Raw genomic sequence first — 10,528 nt, forward strand, 5'->3', positions numbered from 1 at the left:
GATTTTGATGGCTTCCTGTCTTACATTTTGGTCTTTCATCCATTTTGAGTTTATTTTTGTGTATGGTGTAAGAAAGTGGTCCAGGTTCATTCTTCTGCATGTCACTGTCCAGTTTTCCCAGCACCACTTGCTGAAGAGACTGTCCTTATTCCATTGGATATTCTTTCCTGCTTTGTCAAAGATTAGTTGGCCATACGTTTCTGGGTTCTTTATTCTGTTCCATTGATCTGAGTGTCTGTTCTTGTGCCAGTACCATTCTGTCTTGATGATTACAACTTTGTAGTATAGCTTGAAGTCTGGGCTTGTGATGCCTCCTGCTTTGGTTTTCTTTTTCAAGATTGTTTTGGCTATTCGGGGTCTTTTTTGGTTCCATACAAATTTTCCTGTATGGAAAAATCCATACAGGATTATTTGTTCTAGCACTGTGTAGAATGCTGGTGTTATTTTGATAGGGATTTCATTCAATATGTAGATTGCTTTGGGTAGTATCGACATTTTAACAATATTTGTTCTTCCTATCCAGAAGCATGGAATCTTTTTCCATTTTTTGGTGTATTCTTCAATTTCTTTCATAAGCTTCCTATAGTTTTCGTGTATAGATATTTCACCTCTTTGGTTAGATTTATTCCTAGGTATTTTATGGTTTTTGGTGCAATTATAAATGGGATTGATTCCCTGATTTCTGTTTCTGTTGCTTCATTGTTGGTGTATAGGAATTCAACCAATTTCCGTGTGTTGATTTTATATCCTGCAACTTTGCTGAATTCATGTATCAGTTATAGCAATTTTTTGGTGGTATCTTTAGCGTTTTCCATATAGAGTATCATGTCATCTGTGAAGAGTGGAAGTTTGACCTCCTCCTGGACGATTTGGATGCCTTTTACTTCCTTGTGTTGTCTGATTGCAGAGGCTAAGACTTCCAATACTATGTTGAATAACAGTGGCAAGAGTGGACATTCCTGTCTTGTTCCTGACCTTAGGGGGAAAGCTCTCAGTTTTTCCCCATTGAGGATGATATTAGCATTGGGTCGTTCATATATGGCTTTTATGATCTCAAGGTATGTTCCTTCTATCCCTACTTTCTTGAGGGTTTTTATCAAGAAAGGATGCTGTATTTTGTCAAATGCTTTCTCTGCATCTATTGAGAGGATCATATGGTTCTTGTCCTTTCTTTTATTGATGTGATGAATCATGTTAATTGTTTTGTGGACGTTGAACTAGCCCTGCATCCCAGGTATAAATTCCACTAGGTCGTGGTGAATAACTTTTAATGTATTGTTGGATCCGGTTGGCTAATATCTTGTTGAGGATTTTTGCATCCATGTTCATTAGAGAAATTGGTCTATAGTTCTCCTTTTTAGTGAGGTCTCTGTCTGGTTTTGGAATCAAGGTAATGTTGGCTTCACAGAATGAGTTTGAAAGTTTTCTTACCATTTCTATTTTTTGGAACAGCTTCAAGAGAATAGGTGTTAACTCTTCCTTAAATGTTTGGTAGAATTCCCCTGGAAAGCCATCTGGCCCTGGTCTCTTGTTTTTTGGGAGATTTTTGATTACTAATTCAATTAGAAAAAGAAATTTTCTATTTCTTCCTGTTTCAGTTTTGGTAGTGTATATGTTTCTAGCAATTTGTCCATTTTTTCCAGATTGCCCATTTTATTGGCATATAATTGCTCATAATATTCTCTTATTATTATTTTTATTTCTGTTGTGTTGGTTGTGATATCTCCTTTATTTTAAAATCATTCTTGATTTTATTTATTTGGGTCCTTTCCGTTTTCTTCTTGATTAAACTGGCTAATGGTTTATCAATTTTGTTAATTCTTTCAAAGAACCAGCTTCTGTGTTTCATTGATCTGTTCTGGTTTTCTTTGTTTCGACAGTATTAATTTCTGCTCTAACCTTTATTATTTCCTGTCTTCTGCTGGTTTGGGGTTTTATTTGCTGTTCTTTTTCCAGCTCTTTAAGGCATAAGGTTAAGTTGTGTATCTGAGATCTTTCTTCCTTCTTTAGGAAGGCCTGGATTGCTATATAGTTTCCTCTTATGACCGCCTTTGCTGTGTCCCAGAGGTTTTGGGTTGTGGTGTTATCATTTTCATTGACTTCCATATACGTTTTAATTTACTCTTTAACTTTTTGGTTAGTCCATTCATTCTTTAGTAGGATGTCCTTCAGTCTCCAAGTATTTGCTACCTTTCCAAATTTTTTCTTGTGGTTGATTTCGAGTTTCATAGCATTGTGGTCTGAAAATATGCACGGTATGATCTTGGTCTTTTTGTACTTGCTGAGAGCTGATTTGTATCTCAGTATGTGGTCTATTGTGGAGAACGTTCCATGTGCCCTGGATAAGAATATATATTCCACTGCTTTAGGATGAAATGTTCTGAACATATCTGTTAAGTGCATCTGGCCCAGTGTGTCACTCAAAGCCATTGTTTCCTTGTTGATTTTTTGATTAGATGATCTGTCCATTGCTGTGAGGGGGTTGTTGAAGTCTCCTACTATTATGGTATTACTATCAATGAGTTTCTTTATGTTTGTGATTAAGTGATTTATGTATTTGGGTGCTTTCACATTTGAAGCATAAATGTTTACAATTGTTAGGTCTTCTTGGTGGATAGACCCCTTAATTATGATATAATGCCTTTCTTCATCTCTTGATACAGTCTTTATTTTAAAGTCTAGATTGTCTGATTTAAGTATGGCTACTCTGGCTTTCTTTTGTTGACCATTAGCATGATAGATGGTTCTCCCTCCCCTTACTTTCAATCTGAAGGTGTCTTTAGGTCTAAAGTGGGTCTCTTGTAAACAGCATATAGATGGGTGTTGTTTTCTTATCCATTCTGTTACCCTATGTCTTTTGATTGGAGCATTGAGTCCATTGACGTTTGCAGCAAGTACTGAAAGATATGAATTTATTGCCATTATGATGCTTGTAGAGTTGGAGTTTCTGGTGGTGTTCTCTGGTCCTTTCTAATATTTGTTGCTTTTGGTCTTTATTTATTCATTTATTTATATTTTCATCTTTTCTCACCTCAGAGAGTCCTGCTTCAAGTTTCTTGCAGGGATGGTTTAGTGATCACAAACTCCTTTAATTTTTGTTTGTCTGGGAAACTTTTTAACTCTCCTTCTATTTTGAATGACAGCCTTGCTGGATAAAGAATTCTTGGCTGCATATTTTTCTGATTCAGCACATTGAATATATTCTGCCATTTCTTTCTGGCCTGTCAAGTTTCTGTGGATAGGTCTGCGGCAAACCTGATCTGTCTTCCCTTGTTGGTTAAGGACCTTTTTTTTCTCCTTGATGCTTTCATGATTCTCTGCTTGCCCGAGTATTTTGTTAATTTGACTATGATATGCCTTGTTGATGGTCGGTTTTTGTTGAATCTAACGGGAGTCCTGTGTGCTTGCTGGATTTTGATGTCTGTGTCTTTCCCTAGGTTAGGAAAGTTTTTCCACTATGATTTGCTCACATAACCCTTTTACCCCTATTTCTTTCTCTCTTTTCCTCTTCTGGGACCCCTATGATTCTGATGTTGTTGCGTTTTAATGAGTCACTGATTTCTCTAATTCTTAAATCATGCTCTTTTGCCTTAATCTCCCTCTTTTTTTCTGCTTCATTATTCTCCAAAAGTTTCTCCTCTATATCACTGATTCTCTGTTGTGCCTCATCCACCCTTGACGCTTCGGCATCCATGTGATTGCAGCTCAGTTATAACATTTTTTATTTCATCCTGACTAGTTTTTACTTCTTTTATCTCCGCAGAAAGGTATTCTAATCTATTTTCAATTTCAGCTAATATTCTTGTTATCATGATTCTAAATTCTGGTTCAGACATCTTGCTTGTTTCTGTGTTGGTTAAGTCTCTGGCTGTCATTTCTTCCTGCCCTTTCTTTTGGGGTGAACTCCTTCATTTCGTCCTTTTGAAAGGAGAAAAGGAATTAATGAGCTAGAAAAAATTAAAATAAAAAAACATTAAAATTAAAAAATTAAACACACACACACAAATCGAATAAATGATGCTAGATCCTAAATGTGTTTTGGTCTGGGTGTTGAAAGTGTCTTGACAGACTAGAGAAAAAAGGGGAAAGAAGAGAAAAAAAAAAGGAAACCATTTGAAAGTTTGAAAAAATGAATACACTGAAGTAGACTAAAATGAAATGATGGAAGTAAGCTAGAATTTGAAAAAATTCACACAAAAATAAAAAACATAGTAAAAAATTAAAGAAAAATATTTTTAATAAAAATTGAAAATAAAAATGAATTTTTCTCTTCTGTATTCAAGAAAAAGAAAATAAGTGAAAAAAAAAAAAAAGAAAAACTATTGAATAGATGGACTTACTGCCAGACTGAAATATGACTGAAATTACTTTGTTTTCCCCTAGGAGTCAGACTATGAAGCGCTTTATAGTCCATAAACTAAGTAGGCGGTTAGACTTGTGTTCTTGAAGAGCGCGGTTGGCCCAGTTGGGTGGGGCCTAGTGTCACGGCTCTGTTCTCCACTAGATGGCGCTGCTAGCCTACTGGGATGGATTGTTGTGGCGCTTGTAGGTGCTTATGCGCATGCGTGGGAGTGGTGAAAATAGCAGCACTCAGCTACCCAGTCTCTAGTATCCAGACTCTGTTCTCCCCAATCAGCAATCACACATCCATCCTTTGTATTCAGCTTGTGTCCGCTCCCTGCTTTTACACTGTCCATGACCAGGCCCCAGGCAGTACCTCTCTCCCGAGTTTTGTCTCAGATGCGGCTGTTTTCCCCGGCCTCTTACTTCTGAGGGACTGCGGCTTTGACCTGTTCCACCCTTGTGCCGAGGGTCTCACCAAGCAATGGCCGAATGCCAGCCATACTCAGGAAGGTTCAAGGGACCGTGCTGCTGCTGATGCCCAGAGACTGTGGCCAGGTGACAGCCTGCCCCAGAAAAAGTTCGTGAGATAGTGTAGCAGCAGCGTTTCAGGGATTATGGAAAATCACAACACATATCTGACACCAGGCTTCACTCTTAATGACCTTGTTCCAGCACCAGCGAATGTGGCCGTTCTCTGGGGTCTGCTGGGCCCAGGTTGCCTCACAGCCTCTATCAAGTATCCTTCCAGCAGTGGAACCACTTCTCCCGGTATGGCCCAAGAACTCCCGGACCCCACTCTGCTCCTGGGGATTTGCCCTTCCCATCAGAGCACTGCCGGGTATCGAGCTGTGGAGTTGCAGACTCTCTGCATTCCCCCTATTTACAGTCTTAATGGAATTTAAACCCTCTCCTTTCTCCTTTCTCCCTTTTTAGTTCAGTCCCTGCAGCTGTTTCCAATTTTGCACTTTCTCTCCAGCTGCTTTTGGGGAGGGGTGCTTTTCCTGTATTCTCCACCCACCCCAGCCCCTGCTGTCTCTGTCCTCTCTCTGCCTGCAAAAGCGGCTTCCTGCCCTCCACAGCTACTCTCTCTCCAAGTTCACCTCTCCATGCCACATACCTGCTGAATTCTGTGGTTCAGGTTGTGCATATTGTTGTGTTAATCCTCAGATCAGTTTTCTAGGTGTGCAGGATGGTTTAGTGTTGGTCTGGTTGTATTTCATGGATGTGAGACACACAAAAAACTTCCATGCTGTTACACCATCTTGGCTCCCTCCTGTTGGTTGGTTTTGGTTGGCACCAGTATTTATTTCCAGGGGAGGGGCTTGAAGGTCAAATCTGTCCTGTGGGGTCTTGGGGCCTTGTGTCTAGCAAAGACAGCCTTGTCCCCAAGAGCCTCCTCAATCTACATGAGCTGGTTGTATTTGACCAGGTGCTCTGAGCAGCAGGAGGCATCATCAGTCTTCATCTATCCCATGCAGAGCCCTACCATGAGGTCAACAATGAATGCATCCTCAGTCTCCCCGGAGTGGTGGCTCACCATCACCCCTGCCATTAGATTAGGCCAGTTTGCAGGCCTGGATGGACTCGGTCACTGAGCCAATCTGGATGACCTTCAGCAGCACCAGTTGCAGGCCTTTTTCTCAATGGCTTGGGCAATCCTCTTGGGGTTGGTGACTGTGAGGTCATCCCCAATGATCTGGATGTCAATCACCAAGAGGAATGAGATACAGGTGACCCAGTCAACCTAGCTAAAGGGGTCCTTGATGAAGACCACAGGGTGATTCTTGATGAAACTCTTATACTGCTCCCCCAGCATCTCCCCAGTGGTGTGCAGTGCAGTCATCAGGTGACTTGAAGTCAAAATCGTACTTCCCGTTGCAATAGAACTCAGATGCTGTCCCATCCATGCCAATCACCACCTTGTCTGGGTAACCAGCTTCCTGGATGGCTGTCTTCAGTAGCTCCAGGGCTTCACTGTTCTCCAGGATGTTGGGTGCAAAGCTGTTCTCATTGCCCAGATTGGTGGCATCCTTCCCATTCTTGGCCTTGATGACCGCCTTGAGGTGGTGGTAGACCTCAGTGCCAATGTGCATGGCTTCTTTGAAGGAACTGGCTCCCATGGGCAGAAAAATGAACTCCTGTGTGGCCAGCTTGTTTCCAACATGGGAGCCCCTACTGATCACATCAAAGGCAGGGACTGGGAGGACCAAGTCTGGGTTCCCAGCGAGGTCTGTGATGTGCCAGTAGAGCATGACCCCCTTCTTGGCTGCACCAGCCTTGCACACGGCCAATGATACACCCAGGATGGCAGTGACCCCAAACATGGACATAGTCTCAGTCCCATCCAGCTCAATAATATATTTGTCAACTTTTTCTTGATCCCCAATGCTTAGTTTATTTTACAGCAGAGTGGGGCCCAGGGTCTTATTGATGTGTCCCACAGCCTTCAGAATCCCTTTCCTGAGGGAGCAGGATTTGTCTCCATCTCTCAGTTTCAGAGTTTCATAGATACCTGTGGAAGCTCTTCTGGGCACAGCTGCTTGGAATTGGCCCCTGGCCATGTGTAGGGCCACATCTACCATGGGGTTGTCCCTGGAGTCCAGGATTTCCCAGGTAAAGATTTTCTGCATGGCCATAGCTGGGATGTCTTCACTGGGGGGTTAGGGTGAGCTCTGAGTCTAGATGGCAGCTGGAACAGTGTCCTTCACTGTCATTGGCTTTGATAATATAACAGTTCTTGTCTCCTCACCCAAACTTTCCTGACAACCTGGGAAGAAAGGTAAGAAAGCAGCCCTGTCAGTGATTCAGAGCTCTCTGCTTCTTCAGCTTCCACCTGTTTAGTAACTCACTACAGGTGCTTGGTAGCTCTCAATCTTGAGCTTGTATCAGAATCCACTGGAGCACCCCCTATACCAAAGATTACAGTTCCCCTTCTGGTTCCCAGGGTTTCTGATTCAGGAAGCCTGAGAATTGGCATTTTTAAACAAGATCACAGGTGCTGCTGATGTTGTTTCTTGGGAACCCACTTTGGGTCATCAATGCAGATACCCATTGCCTCTGACTAGTTGCCATGGCTTTGGAGCATCTTAGGGCTGATGACTTCATAATTTTTCAGAACTTCTTATAATTATTGAGGCTCTTTGGAGAACATGAAGTATCTATGTCAGCTCCTGTATGGGATGGTGAAAGGTCAGTTCATGACCTTGAACTTTTTCTTCAGCTTTCATGTACTGAGAATCTACAGTGTCTAAAGCATGGGCAAGATGCTCTAGTGAAAATAAACCTGAATGAGACATTACCCTTGCCCAAAGACATCACCCTGGCCCAGAGTCAAAGAAAGGACTATCAACCTATGAAAACAGGAACACCTCATTCAAAGCCAGAAGTAGACGAATAAGGTCATCAGGAGTTTTGGTAGCACTCTAGGTGGTTTGCTGTCATATTTTTCTCATGGACTTAGAAGAGAGAGACTTGGAATCCCATTCTTGCAAGACACAACTTCCATGGAAAGATAATATTTGTTTCTGAAAGTAAATATCAACAGTAAGGCTGAGAGTTTCAGCTGGAAGTATATTTTGTTGAAAAGTATATTGCTGAAAACTGAAACATAAAGTAGTGTAACTAATTTTAAAGAATCATTCAAGGGGTGCCTGGGTGGCTCAGTCAGCTAAGCGTCCAATTCTTGATTTTATCTCAGGTCATCAGGTCATGATCTCACGGTTCGTGAGTTCAAGCCCCATGTCTGGCTCTGTGCTGACAGCATGGAGCCTGCTTGGGATTCTCTGTCTCCCTCTCTCCATTACCTTCCCCCTGCTGTTGTGCTCCCTCCCTCCCTCTCTCTCTCTCTCTCTCTCTCTCTCAAAAATAAATAAACATTAAAAAATAATCCTTCAAGAATTGAGGGGTGCTAGTAGAAATAAATGCAGATTCCTCAGTGTGGCTCAAAGCAAAACCTTGATGTATTCAGAATAGTAGATGTGTTAAGAAACCTCATTTTGAAAGAATGACTGGAGATAGACAAAGTATTCAAGGGATTGTAAAGAGAATAGCAAAGTGAGCCAGAAGAAAGCAAAGGGAGCAGTTCATAAAAATCAAAGCTGAAAATAATGAAGTGGAAAATGAGACATAGAACAAAGAATAGACAAAACCATAAGCTCCTTTTTAAATGGCAAAAAAAAGACATTTTAAGGAAAAAACAAGAGAAGCAAAAGCAAAAAGCAGACAGTACTAAAGATGAGGAAGGAGATAGCAAAGGGAACAAGAGAAATACAAAAGAAGTTTAGATGTGACTCTAGGCAACATGTTTACCAATAAAAGAAATAGATAATTTCCCTCCATGTTCAAAACTGATCTTCAAAGAAATAAATAACCTCAGCTGACTGATAGAAATAACTGGAAATGTTTACCATTTAAAAAGTGGCCCAAATCAGATTCTTTTACATTTAACTTCTACCTAAACCAAAACTTAACACACAATTTAAATATTAAGCCATGGTAACAGCTGGAAAGACCCCGGGGGGGCGGCGCAGTCCAAAATCTGATTAAAAAAAAAAAAGGAATAAAAGATATTTATTGAACCTTTTCACTTATGAATACAGATGCAAGCATTCTGAGTAAAATATCCAGGAGTAAATCAGAAGAATAGTAGATAGGAGCAAATAGAGTTTATTTTAGAAAGGCCAGAATGGCGAAGACTCAGAAGGTCTTTCAGTGTAGTCTAAGTTAAAGGATGAAAAATTGTGTGAGTGTATCAATTGCCAAAAAGAAACTTTCTCATAGAAAGAAACATATACAAAAAAACCCATAAAATTTCAGTCGCTATTCCAAATATAAATTCTAAGAAAATAAGAATAGTAGGAAAATACTCTAACCATGTAAAGACAGACCAAATATAATTACAAATGTGAATTATTAAAGCCATCACATTAAAGCCAGGAAAGAGACAAGGATGGAGATATTGCTGCTCTTAATTGGTATTATTTTGCTAGGTTCTGCACATGTAATAATTAGGCAAGAAACTAGAAAACCAATACTATATAGGAAAAGGGAAGCAAATAATCTGTATTTGCATATTACAGTATTATGTGTTTACAAAGTCCAAGAGACTCCAACCAAAAACAAATAAACAGGATCTTAAAGAATCTTGTGAGGCATGTTTAGAAATTAAGAACAGAAATAAAAATCAATAGCAAAGTAATAGTACTCAGAAATGGAAAAGGCAAATAATTCCACCAACAGTTGTGACAAGCATAAAATACCCAAGAGTAAACTGAATGTGTGTTTTTTTTTAATGTTTATTTATTTTTGAGAGGGAGAGAGCGACAGAAGGGGAGCAGGGGAGGGGCAGAGACAGGGAGACACAGAATCTGAAGCAGTCTCAGTCTCTGAGCTGTCAGCGAAGAGCCCAGTGCCAGGGCTCAAACTGACCACCTGTGAGATCATGACCTGAGCTGAAGTTGGATGCTTAACCGACTGAGCCACCCAGGTGCCCCGAATGGGTTTTATTTCATTTGGCTTACTGTAGGAAAACACTAAATTTAGCCAAATGGTATTAAAACAGAAACAGAAAATTGAAATACATATCATGTTTCTAGATGAAAAGATTTAGTGTCATGAAAATCTGAATCCTCCCCAAATTATTTTAACAAATGAGTCCAGTGCCAATGACAATTGCAGTAGGTAGTTGGAATAGTTGGTGGGAAACTGGAAAACTCAATTTAAGTTCACACAGAACATAAATCCATAAGAAAAAAAAAGAAAAGAAAGGAAAAGAATGGTGAAATGAGATGTCCTTGATGAGATATTACAACTTACCATAAAGCCACTGACACAGCATAACAGAAGATTAAACTCCAGTACAGGCATAGATACAAAATATACAAATCTGTTATAGGGAAAAAGAGATATTTAAGTTTCAGTGGGATGATTTATTTAATACATAGTACTAGCATCATTAGTTAGCCATATGGAAGAAAGATGTAGCAGAAACTTAATTAATGCTATTCAAAAATATATTCTGGATGAAGTAAAGATTGGAACATAAGATGTAAAAAGAAGCCTACAGTAAGAAAAACATTTTAAATATTTGTATAACTTTAGAGTAGGAAAAAGCCTTTTCATTAAAAAAAAATACCTCAGAATTCATAGTGAAAGGAAAGTGTATTTGATGACATGAAAATTCACA

At 40.0% G+C, this 10,528-nt stretch overlaps 1 pseudogene; it reads right to left on the bottom strand.

Annotated features, from left to right (window-relative positions):
- Positions 1-5,606: 5,606 nt before the first annotated feature.
- On the bottom strand, positions 5,607-7,028 carry LOC121043767 (beta-enolase-like; annotated as a pseudogene).
- Between the last annotated feature and the right edge of the window lie 3,500 nt (positions 7,029-10,528).

The sequence above is a fragment of the Herpailurus yagouaroundi genome, unplaced genomic scaffold (assembly GCF_014898765.1).
Source record: "Herpailurus yagouaroundi ecotype Mexico unplaced genomic scaffold, PumYag 187, whole genome shotgun sequence".
Lineage (NCBI taxonomy): Eukaryota > Metazoa > Chordata > Mammalia > Carnivora > Felidae > Herpailurus > Herpailurus yagouaroundi.